Source organism: Agelaius phoeniceus, chromosome 16 (genome assembly GCF_051311805.1).
Source record: "Agelaius phoeniceus isolate bAgePho1 chromosome 16, bAgePho1.hap1, whole genome shotgun sequence".
Lineage (NCBI taxonomy): Eukaryota > Metazoa > Chordata > Aves > Passeriformes > Icteridae > Agelaius > Agelaius phoeniceus.
This window is the reverse complement of record NC_135280.1, coordinates 7,841,623-7,854,559: the sequence shown is the minus strand read 5'-3', so window position 1 is coordinate 7,854,559 and position 12,937 is coordinate 7,841,623.

Here is a 12,937-nt window from a genome sequence, read left to right as displayed (position 1 = left end):
TGGTGGGGCTGGACTGTAATTGCCTCTCTTTAGGAAGGGCAGCAGGCAGAGAAAAGCTAAAGCAGAGGAACAATTTCACATTTCTGCTCTGTTCTTTCTCAATTTCTCTGTCTTGCTGCTTTCAGGTTTTAGGCACTGGTTTTATTTGAGTCACATGTAAACAACATACCCTGCCCTTGCATCAGTTGACAGCTACACTCTATTCAAAGTTAAGCAGAATAATTTTACAGAATTAAAATGAGGTGGTGAGAGGTGAAGTTGCTGTAAACTGCCCAAGGTCACCCAGCAGTCTGGCAGAAAAGTGGAAAATACTGGTTCAACAGATCAGTCTGTACCCCTGCTCCATCTTGGGAGCCTGAGCCAAGCACCCAAATACTACAGTACCAAGTAAAGACCTTTTTGTGTACAAATAAACACACAGAGCTCTCTGTGCCGTGCTGGATACAGAGAGGTGGACCAGGGGGAAGGATGAATCACAAGGATTCATGTGCTGTCTGCCTTGGCCGGCTCACAAGGGAGCAATGTGCTGAGCCCTTCAGCAAATGCAAATCTTGGGCATTGTTCCCTTCTTCCTGTGTCTCTAACACAGCCCTGGTTCCCTGAAGGAAACTGCCTCTCTCATTTGCCTTGTGCTGATGGAACAGGGAAGATAATGCCTCTCTCAACCATTGCTAGTGGGTCAGCACTGAATAGGGCTGATTTCTCACCTGCTGAAGCAGTTTTTAGTGTTAGCTACCATGAAAAAGTGGAGGACAAGACTCCAAATCATCCAGGAAATTACAGGAGGACTTGGTAGAGTAGCTGGACTAAATCACAGCTCCTGTTCCATTACTTTCCACCTAGTTAGCTTTGAAAAATATGCTCTTAAAATAGGCTTTTATTTAGGGGAAAAGTATTCCTATCAGTCAACCACAAACTCATCAGCACCTTCAGCATTTCCTCACCATAGGCAGGATGGAGTGGGTGCTGTGACCCAGGCAGACTCTGTGAATTCCCTGTTTCCAGATGCTGCTCTCTACTCCTGCATCACTTCCTGGGACCCTGCAGTGCCTGAAGCCAGAGACTGCTTGCTTGTGATCACTTGGAGGGGGCTGGGGAAGAGGTGAGGTGTGGAAGGCCAAAGCAGAGGCAAAATTTAGAGACCTCCACTTATGCCATGTAATTCTGCAAGAGCTGATGGCCTAAGGAAAGGTGAGCTCGATGCTCTTGTTCATCTCTGGAAGAGTGAAGAACATGTGTGGTATCTATTTGTCTTTATTTTAGACTGAGTGTACAATATAGTCAGCTTTTTAAAACTCCATTGCTTTTCAGTAATTTTACTTCTCTTATTTCCTACAACACACATTTGGTCATTGAACAGACTTTTAGTTTTCCCCCCACCAATATTTGGTTTACTGCTTGTGACAATAGGTAAACCAAGAGTCTGTGTGGTGCTGCATGTTCCCAGTGCTCCTCTTCTGCAGCAGTGCTCCCAGCAGGATTTGACAGGAGGGAGCAAGGCTGTTAGAGCAGCACTGAGCAGACACCACTCACCCCTCCATGAATGCCAAATCCATATCCCCACAGACTGTCATCCTCATTTCAGCTGTTTTTCCCATGTCCCAACCTGAGATAAAGGCAATTTCCATCCTCTGCTCTCTTCTTACCCTTCAGAAAGCCTGGCAGGTGTTGTGTTGATTGCAGGAGCAGGCACCTAAACAGTCAGGCAGTGTTTCACTACCAGCTCTCCTTTGTACTGCAGGACCTTTTCACTGGGCACTCCGGTTTTGCAGCTCTGCCAGCACAGAACTGTGCTTGTGCCGTGCAATTTAAGTGGAATATTTCATTAAGAGATCAGCAGTAGGCACATGGAAATGACAGCGATCATTAAGTCTGCGTTACTTTGTTTGCATTAGGGAGCCCCAGGCACAGGCAGGGCTGCAGGCACAGGGGGAAGCCAGCCCTGTGTAAATCACTTCAGATTGCCCCGAGACACTGGGAGCCTTCACCATGGGCTGGCCGGGCTCTGCTCTCTGCTCCTGGAGGCTGAGATGCTGCAATAATGAATATGACAGAAGAGAGTAAGGAGACAGCAGGTGAATGTGCCCCTGGCAGTGGTGTGTGGTTGATTCACACCATTTCTGAGCCCTGAGCAGAGGTGCTTTTCATTCCACAAATCCCTGCAGCGTGATTAGTTTGCCTAATACGTGCCCTGCTTTTTCTCAGGGCAGGATACAAATCCTGGGGCTCCCATTGGTTGGCAGCATCAAGGAGGCAGTGAGATTTGTGTGACCACCCTGAGATGGCTTCTCTGTTGCTGCAGAGGGTTTCACACCTCGCTCCTGGCACTGCCCAGGGCAGAGTCTGCTCTCTGCAGTGCTCTGTGAAATGGGGGTAGTGAGGAGAAGGGGAGAAGGGGAAACGAAAGGAGAATCTTGAAGTCACTATGAAGAAAAAGATGGGTGTCAGGAAGGAGATGGATGCATGGAGGACAGAGAAAGAAAGAATTATCAAAACATTATGGAGAAACATAATGTGGAAAAGCTTCTATCCATGGCACAAAAGAAAGGTGCTCTCAGGGGGAAAGTGTAGGTAAATGGCCTTAGTGTTGGATGTCACATCCATTTCAAATCCAAATGGGACCTGGTTTTTAAGCTTGGGTTAAACAAACCAAGGTAAGGACACACTTTTACAGCAGTGCACCTACTGATAATTCCTTTTCTGTTTGGTAATAAATACAGCCTGTCCTGTGGTTCACCCCATCCCTTGTTTGGCCATTCAGGGAAGGCAGTGAGTCTCCTCCACAGTCACAGCTCTGAACACCAGGACAAGGGAGCAGCAATGCAGGTGAGATTTGCAGTGCAGTCAATATGATATTTGTTTGTTTTCTCAACACATTCCTTTATCATCTAATAATGCATAAATGTTTTCTCTAAACTGTAGAGAAACATGGACAAGTGTTATTATTTAATGCAGCTGGTAAGAATTCAGCTAAAACACAATTTAATGAGGATTGTTTATGACAGCAGGCATGGGATTAAAGTCCTTGTGACAAGGAATTTGCACACCTGCAAATCTTCATTTCACAAGGAAACCACCAGAGATAGGTATTTAAATCAGCATATCTCTGGTATATTGAGTTGTTGCTATAGCCTCTCTGAGGTTCTGCCTAGATAAATCTCAAACTGGCCAAACCATTTGGATTTAAAAAGTTTATACTTGACCTTTGCACAGACAAAGTCCCAGCTGTATTAAAATGAATTTGATCAAGCAAATGATTTGTGGCTTTCTGTTCTGAGCATAAGAAAACTTCCTTAAGTTGGGGAGAGAGTGACCCTGGCCAAGAACAGCAACTTCTGCTGGAGAACCTTGAGCTTCCTTCTGGTCTGTAGCTGTGGATGGTGCTGGGTGCAGTGAGGTTTCTTAGGGTGAAGATTAGATCCCCCCTTAGATTCCCCTGCTGCAGGGAATTGTTACAGTCACCTACAATGCACACAGAGATTCTCTGCATCCTCTTCACTCCTCATCACATTAAAGATATCAGCCAATGTAACTGTGCCACCCTTGAATGCACTTATGCTTCAAATAAATGCTTGATTTATAAGTGCTTTTATTTACATCTGCTGGTTTCACACCCACGCTGAGGTGTAAAGGGTTTTTTCTGAATGCTGCTAAGAATGGTGCTGGCACCTCTTGAATGCAGTGTCATTAATGCCCTTATCTGTGATATCTCCTCAGGAAAGTGGGAAATCACACCCGGAATTTTTTCTGGCCTTCCTCTTTAGTGGCATGTTTGGTGAAAAATATTGGCCCCTGTTGTGGACTGTCTATGGATCTAAAACAAACAAACAAACAAACAAACAAATAACGTTTGTATCCCTGCAGATGATTGAACAATCCTCTCTTCGTGATGTGCTCAGGGTTTCTGTTGCTGAGACTGTCACCTGCTGGCCAGGGAGAAGCTCGCCAGGGTCTCGGGAACAACCTCAGAAGCTGATGGATTAAACACTCGGGTTTGCCTTTAGAAATTACACATTGGGATGTTCCTGGTTTATCTAACTCTGAACAGGATGGTAATTCTATAAGTGGAGGTAGACCAGGAATGCTTCCTCATTTATAAAACTTTTAAATTTCATGAAGTTTTAATGCAATGGAAACCTGGTTCTCATCACAGTGAACATGTGGGGTAAAATGCTGGTTCCAGTAAATTTAACTAAGCTTAACTATGGCAGATTAAATCATAACCAATTATCAAGGAAAAGGGGGGAAAAAAAGAAAGGAAACTAAAGACTGGTTATCCTGCCTCTGGCAGATTTTTGTCACATTAAACCATGGATACAAGATGGCATTAAAAAGGGTCACATTGTACTGGCCAGCAGAGCTCAGCAGAGTCAAAGGACCTTTACTGAAGATCTACACCACAGCTTTTGCAGGAAAGGAGAAGAATTGCTCTGAAAAGCTCTTTCAGCCCTGCCCTTGTCCTGCCCTCCCATCTGTTGTCACTGATAGCTCATTTTCTGCCAGTCTTTGGGCCAGAATCTCAGCTGGTGTAAATCCCAGCTGGAATGAGGGTTTGCAGTGGTTTATTCTCCTCGTTTTGAGGAGTGCTCCCCTGTTCCCAGATCTGAGAGCAGGTTACTGCAGTGCCTGGAATGCATTGTTCAGTTGTGATTTTTCTGTTTCAGACCCAGAAATGAGTTCTGAGCTGTACAACAGGTGCTAAACTGCTCCTGTGATTCCAGTGGAGCACCACTCTCTAGAGTTCTGCCCAAAAATCTGTGGGTTTTCTTACATAATTGAGCTGTGTTACCAGCATCCTGCAGGGCTGCTGATAGGAAAGGAAAGCTGGTGCCACAGAGGCTGTTTCATGACAATTATCCTCAGCTCACTTGGTGTTACACAAGGGTTTTGCTGCTGAAAGCATGTCTAAAGTAACCCTCAAGTTCAGTGCCACATGTCGTACTGAAACTTTAAAGAAGAGATTTTTTATGGATGTTTTTCCATAAGCCTCTTAGTTCACATCTGTAAAAAATAGATTTCATGCACTTTAAAGATACGTTTTGACTGTCTGTAGTAAATCCCTAGAAGTGAATTTATGCAAAGTGGCCATATTTTTATTCCTTACTAGAAATTAGAATTATTTGTTTGGTAGGAGTTTTTTTGGTTGGTTGTTTTTTGGGTTTATAGTTTCCCTCTATTTCCCTTCATTCTGTTCTTGTGCTTGGACACTTACAAGCTTTATTGTTGCTAGAGAACAGAGGGTGCCTGGATGTCTGTCTTATGAAAGCAAGTGGCTGCTTAAAAAGAAAACCAGAGAGATTAGAGACTGTGTGAAATTCCACTAAATTCAGTGAAAAGCATAACTTCAAAGAATTTAGGATCAGATTTCAAATGCATATCATGAGAGACTTTTGAAACTGGTGGATTAATACAGAATGCTGAGTCTCCACCCCTGTACAGGACAGATAATGCCATTTACCTGCCCCACAGCTACCTCCCCACTCCCTTCTCTGTGTAAAGAGCAAAGCTCTTCAAGGCCATTCTGTCAAGAATGAGAACTTGAAGAGCTCTGGCTCACAACCAGGCAGACCCTGGGGCCAGCTCTCAAACACCAACAGGGAGAATCCACAGCCTCTCCATCTTCATTGAGAATAAACAAGGCTTTGCCTGAAATGCTCTTTTCAAATCTGTGAATGCTAAACTAGAAAAAATCCCCGTGGCTTCCTCCTCTGCTTCCCACCCACACTCCTCAGCAAGTGATTTCCTCAGAGTGGTGGGGTCTCTGCTCAGGCAGAGGGTGGCTGGGGAGCTCTGCTGCTCTCAGTCCTGTGCAGTGTGGGCTCTCCAGGGCTGTCACAGCCTCTGCAGCCCCATCTATCACTTCATTTATCACATGGAGATAGATTCCCTTTAAAACTCCTCTTCTGCTGGTAGATCTACTTTGCATCAAGACCTAGTGTGAGTTAATATTCTTTTTGAGGGGAAATGAAGGACAGTGGAGATTCTAGCCTAAAGAATGTAGCCTGTGAGTTTTATCTCTGCATTGCACACACATTTTGATGGTCCTTGCTGTGTGTTTTATTGAGGCTGAGTCATAAGCAAATCTTAGTGCTTTGGAAGGAAGGAAAAATGGAGTTTGGGCAAGAACATGACATGTCACAAATGGATCCAGCAAAGGGACTGCTCAAGCTGTGAAAATGCAGTGATCTATCTCAGCAAAAGGAGAATTGAAGGTCAAAAGTCCTTGTGCTGCATTTCAGTTTTCATCACCTGAAGCCTGTCTGGACTCAGTGATGTTTCTGGTGACAGGGCCATCACAGTGAGGTGAGGCAATCCTGCTCGTGTGCCTTCCCTCAGGAACAGCCCCAGAGCTCTCAGGGACTGTTTCTGCTCTTGTATTTCAGTGTTAGGACGATGAACATCTGCCCATGGCTGGGGCTGACACAGCTGCTGCTGCTGGGGCTTGGTCAGGGCGCAGCATTTTTGGCTGAGGTTGTTGAGGAAGGAGAGTGCAGCTCTTGTGTTATGGATGCAGGAGGTTTCCTTGGCATCCCTTAGGAATGCTGGGGAGGGGAGGGGGAGCCACACCAGCTGGGCTGGGCAGCCTGGGAGAAGGTGCTGCTTTTGGGGAGACTCAGCCATGAGCTGCAGTGTGCAGCATCCAGGCTGTGTCACAGAGATCAGGACTCTGCAGAGTGTGGGCAGAAAGCAGCCAGGCTTGGGGCTCCCCAGGGACCCACTTGGACAGGCACAGCTGGCTGCAGCTCAAACACCACTGACTCACAGCCAAGCCTTGAAATAGGGCAGGAGAGAGCAGCATGTTCTGCCACCAGTAGTTTGACTTTGAATTTGTTTAGAAAGTTAAATGTCTTTTTTTTTCTCCCCTTTCAGGTGATGCCTGGCTTTGAGGTCAGAAGCCTTTTGATCTTCTTCATGGAGCTCACCATGAGGGAGAGGTTTAGGTGTTCCTAATCCAAAGATGTGCACCTTTCACCCCCTCTCCTTGGTGCAGATGCCACTGCTGTCACACTTTGAGGGGCAATGAAAGGCCAGGGACACTCATTTGTCAGGATGCTTTGATAGGAGCCACTGCCCTGCTGACAGGAGCAGCCCAAGAGTGCTCCCTCCTGCCTCTTGGGCAGGACTTTGGGCCCTTCCTCTGCCTCCCCTGGAGCTATGGAAGGGCAGATTGTCCTCACTGCAGCCAGCTGGAGAACTGCAGAGTCTGAGGCCTGCAATGAGACAGCAGCTTTTGAAGGGGCACTCAGTGCCACCAGACACGGCCAGACCAGTGGGGCTATGGATTAAATTATCATTAGCAAAGCTACCTAGCAAACACAGCTGCAGAAATGTGGCCCTTTTCCTCCCCCTCCCTTTGGGCAGCTTATGTTCCTCCTACATGGTACAGAGGGATTTCATTTTATTCAGGTTCAGGCTGCAGATCTGGCTGATATTGAAAGGGGCTTTGGAGGACATTTGGCGTTTCTGAGGCCATTGAGGGTCATGTTCCTCCAGGTTCCTTCTGGTTTCTGCTTTTCTTGGGGTTAATATTGCAGTGGGGAAGAATAAAAGGCCCTTACTATCTTCAGGATCTAAAATGAAGGAACTGAACAGACAGAAAATTACAAACTTCATTTTAGAAATATTAATAGTTGAATTTAATGAACTCTTGGCCTTAAGGAACGATATGCAAACAGGTGCTGCCCAGGCAGAAAGTTTGTGTTTGAATGGGATGTGTGCACACAGACTGTCCCTGCAGCATCCCTGGAAGGGCAGCATTTGTTGGCTGTGCACCCCAGCCCTGGAGGGCTCCCAGCTGGCACTGGGAGGACCCTGGCAGGACCAGGGACTCTGCCCTGGGGCAGGAGCTGGGCTGCCACAGCCAGAGATTGGAGCCTGAAAATGCATTTAAGGTGTTGGATTTTGCAAGCATGGATGCAAGCAGCACTGTGTTTGTTAGCAAGTCCCTCAGCTGTCATGGCACTGTGAGTGTTTTCCAGCTCTGACCCGGCCAGGGGAGAGGTCCCACTCCTGGGGGTGTGAGAGCTCCAGCCTCCTGCAAATGCAGCTCCAGGTGCTGCACACAGACAGGTACCCACATAATATTTATACTTTCCTAATCTGGCAGCTTAATTTGTACACTCATGTGGAAAAAAACCAAACGACCCCAAACAACTGGGTTGAATCATTGTTTTGTTTATATGTGGGAGAGAATTCACTTGCCTGTTGTTTGCCATTGCACCCTCAGAAGATGGAGGCCTCTGGCCAGCAGGATGAAGCGTGGCTTTGTTTTACTGTTTGCAGTGACTGGAAAGCACGATGGTGAAGAGTGAAAAAGCATGCAAATAACTTGTTTATCCCCAGAGATGGATGCTTTGTGCTGTCACAAGCTGTGCTGTTGACTCAACCCAGCTTTATTTCCCTGGAACTGGGGGAGCTGACAAACCTTGCTGAGGAGGACTCCTAAGCCAGAGGGCTTTTGGTTTCAGGACAGCTCCATGCAGCATCCCAATGTTTTGATCTGGGGCATCAATTACAGGAGAAAGGAAAGGAAGGTGGGAAATAAAAACTGTAAAATAAAATTTCCAAGTGCAGATTTAAAATCCCACAGCAAAAGTTAAGAGCAGGGTTGAGTAGTTGAGTAGACAGGGGGAATGTGTGGGGTAAATAGGGGAGCTGGTGACTGACCACAAAAGATGGATTGGTTATTAAAACATTATTTGTTGTTCAATCTGAAGAAACTTTTCTGTACTGAACCAGACTTAAAAAATTGGGGTGAATTTAACATTTTTACCGAAACTGCTGCTAAGCACTGCACTGAAATCATCAGGCTGCCTCCTACCCAGAGCATCCTCCTGTCCTGGTCCCTGGGTTTGCAGGGTTACCCCAGCATCTGTCACTGGCAGCCCAGTGTCACCCCAGTAAGAACAGGGGCAAATTTATGGCAATGCTCCTGTCCTTGATGTGTGTTTGTGATGAACTCTGTATTGGACCACAGCTGCCAGATCCCAGTTCCTGACTTTGATACCTGGGAATGTGGATGGCTAACTCAGAGGTAAACTTGTGTTTGGTCAACAAGGTCCTTGTGCCTCAGGAGGAAATGGGTGATAACTCACTTAGATGTTGTTTGAAGCTAAATGAGCCCAGTTTCTCTCATAAGAACAATTCTATGCAATTTTTTTTTTTCTGTAAATCTGGCAAATTTGCTCTGTGTTATGGTCCTAACTACCACTGCAGCACAGGACATGCAGCCTTCGTGCATTTATTCCTATGACAGTCCTGTGCATTTGGGAGCAGAGATGTGGAGGATCAGTGGGAAGCCAGGAGGATAAAAACAGTCTTTAGTTTGTGTAGTGCTTGTGTGCACTGCCTTGTGCTTCCTATCCCTGCTCAACATTTGCTTTGCTTTAACAGAGACTGAGTGTGATTGACTTAGATCTTGTGGAAAATGCAAACAAAAATCATATTGGGTGTTTTTTCTCAGGGCTAACAGTACAATAAAATGCTTTGATGAGTGCTTAGGCTGCTGATCCTTCTGAATGCAGCTCTCCTGTCACAGAGAGCTTAACTTTTAAAGTAAAATAGCTTTGCTGGGAATCTCAGCCAGTTTAGAAAAAACCCATCCACAGTTCCTAACAAGAGGAAGGCACTGAACTTAGGCAAACTGCAGTGGGTGCATCAGCTGTCTGTGGGTTCCTGAGCACACACCCACCTTTCCCCATCACTCAGGGGTGCGAGGAGTTAATTAATGAATTAATACTCCAGAGGAAAGCAGCCGGGTGGGGGCGGGGAGGTGGCAGCCAAAGGAGCCTTGTGGGGATTTCTGATTTTTCATTAGAAAAAATGAAAACTTTCTGTTGAAATACTGAGCACTGAGGTTTCTGACAGCTGGATTGTTGTTCCTTCCCACAGACACCCCAAAGATGTGGATTATTAAGAAGTCTGCACCGTCAGGAGCCAGAGATCAGCCACAGGTGCCGACCCAACAGCTGTGTCTGAGGAAGGGCTGTTGAGCACATGACTGTCTGAATGTTTCCACCTTGTCTTAATGTGGTGACTTTTCTAGTGTGGGCAATCTAAATTCAACCTTGTAACTTAAGTCATACTCATATTGCATCCATTTCACTTAAAAAAAAAAAGAAAAAGAAAAAGAAAAAGATCAAAATGAAGCATCTCAGTTCAAAAGAGTGCACCTCCTGTCCCCAGGTTCCCTGCTCTCCTGCCTCTCTGTAAATGCTGAGTACCTAAATGCAGTGTGACCTGAGTACCTAAATGCAGTGTGACCTGAGTACCTAAATGCAGTGTGACCTGCCAGGCAGTGCAGCCTTGCTGCTGGGAATCTCAGGGAGGGAGTCCTGCCCAGGGGCTGACAGTGAGCTGATGTCCAGGTCTGGACAAAGCCCAGCTCGACCCAAATCCAAGCAGGAGAAAGCCACTGTCATTTCTGTGCCAGCTGAATTGCTGGGCTGGAAAAGTCATTCATGTAAGTAAATGATTACGGATTGGCCTCTGTGTGGTGACTCCATCACCATCAATAACCTTAACACAATCTATGGTCCTTCCAAAAAGACCATCATTAGGTGGACTGATGTCAGCACAGCCTCCCAAGTCCAAGGCTTTGATATCATCTCATAAATTAGGAAGATTTTCAGGCGAGACAACACTTTAGTAGTCTATGTGGGAATTGAAGGGCTGCTGCAATGAGCCTTGTAAAATGAAATGCTGAATATAAAAAGGAACAAACAACTGTTTGCCTTCAGCATTCTGGAAGCTGTATGTGGCCAAAATAATTTTAACAGATGTGATCAGATGCCATCCCCTTTTAGCATGGAGTTAACAGCTTTGCAGTTCCTGATGGCAGGGGGAGAAGAGCCACCTGCTAGGACACAAGGGACGTGCTAGCAGAGTAGGGAGACCCAGAGAAAAAGAAACTACCAAGTCTTGCTGTCTGAGAGAAGTGAGGCTGCAAACAAGTCATGCCATGGTTATCTAGACCCTGATCTGCTTTCCCTGAAGTGGGTGCCAAAGTGTCCCTTGGTTCACCACTGCACAACAGGCACCAGTTTGTTTCATCTGTAAGTGATACTCTGCCCCTGCAAATGATCTGTGTGAGCAGTCAATGTGATTCCCTGTGCCAGTGATAAAGCTGATCTCATGGGGAGTTGTGCCAATGCTTTTAGACAGTAAACTTTTGGGCAGAAGTTATGCAAATGTTCAGATTAATTTAGATATGCAAGTAGCCCAGGAAAATCAATGGAATCACTTAGATGATTAAAATAACTTTGTCCAAAGTGTTTTTAGCCTCTGTACAGGTCCTTAATCTGTATGGATGGCTTGCACACTTGCAAAGATTAAAAAAGAACATTTTCATTAAGAAAACTTTCTCTGCCTGAATGCAGAGAAGGCGACTCAGTAAAGCAAGTTACTCTTTTCCCACTGGCATGTGTTGTGCCCAGGTCTTTATGTTCCAGTGTACAGACACTGTCTGTGAGAGACATGAAAAACTGTTATGCCAAGCTCTGTGAGTCCCTGATGTTTGCCAGTGTGGTTTCTTTATTTTTAGTAGTTCCTGGAGAAGGGCTGAATCCATCCATGTGCAAAAGATCCCAGCTGACAGGGAGGGGAGGCATGCATGTGTTTTGAGACATGTGCCTGGGGTGGCTGTGGTTATGTAAGGGCTCTTTTGACACAGCCAATTACATAAAGTGGAAATACAGGGGAAGAAGGCAGTGCATGAAGGCAGAGAAGGAATCTGGCTGTAGCAGTGGAGCCTGTGTCACTGCAGGTGCTGGGAATGAAGCAGAAGGAGGATTCCCAGGTTGGTACATTTAAGCCTGCCCAGGAATCCCCAGGTGCTGCTGACTTGGAGCAGGTGAAGCAGGAATGCTCCTGCTGCAGCCCCTGTGCTGGATGGCACCAGATGGCAACGCCCCTGCAGGCACTGGGCACAGCGAGGCACACAGCAGCACAGGGCATCGGACACAGCCTTGGAAATCTGCTTCTGTTTGTCACATTTCAAACTGAAATGTGCTCAGTGAGTGCAGGACACAGGGCAGGGGCAGTTCTGCCATGGCAGCAGTAGGAGGGGGCAGTGCTAGGGCTGGTTTGATGTGTGTGGGCACAGCCCAGAGAGGACATGGCAGGAATGCCCAGTGGAGCGAATGCTTCAGCTGAGGGAGCTCAGCCCCCAGGGCAGGATTCACTGCTCTGAGATCCCTGAAGCTGGCACAGGGCATTGAGAAGGGCTTTTCTCAGTGAGAATGAAGTTTAGAACTGTTTGGGCAGGTAGTAGGTGATCAGCACAAATGCAAACATGGACTCTGCTCAGCATACAAGGGCCACTACAGCGTGCTCACCTTTTCCACAGGTAACACTCTTGCTCTTGTATCAGGGCTGCTTCCCTGGAGCAAGGGCCCTGTGCCTGCTGCTGGGAAGGGAGGGAGAATGGAGGTTTGTGCCTCTTGGTCTGCCCTACTAAATTTCAGACAAGAAATCAGACATCTCCCATGAGAAAGCCATAATGCAGATGTAACTTTTTTGTTTCAACCTGTGTCAACCTTTCCAATTGTAAAGATCAGCACTGTGTCCAGAAAGGTCACAAAAGGCTTAATTTTGTCCCTAGAGCAAATCTGTCATCTCCTGCTGAGCAATTTCCCATGAGCTATGCTGTCTGAAGAGCTTGTGGCACGGGCTCAGGATGTGGTGACCCCTCTGACATCTCTTCTTCATGAGGCTCCTGCATCTCACATTGCACTGCTGAGGAGTGAAATGGGACACAGGACTCTGTGTCCTCCTGTTGATGGTGCAGTCACCAGCTCCAGCAGCAGGAAGGAGCAGCCTGGTGTGGGGTGGATGTCAGATCTGAGAGGGTTTTAAGAGGTTTTCTTCTGAGGGGGAGGCACACGCTTACCAGCATCTGGTTGATAACCCCAGGGGTGAACCAGGGCGCTGGGGACAC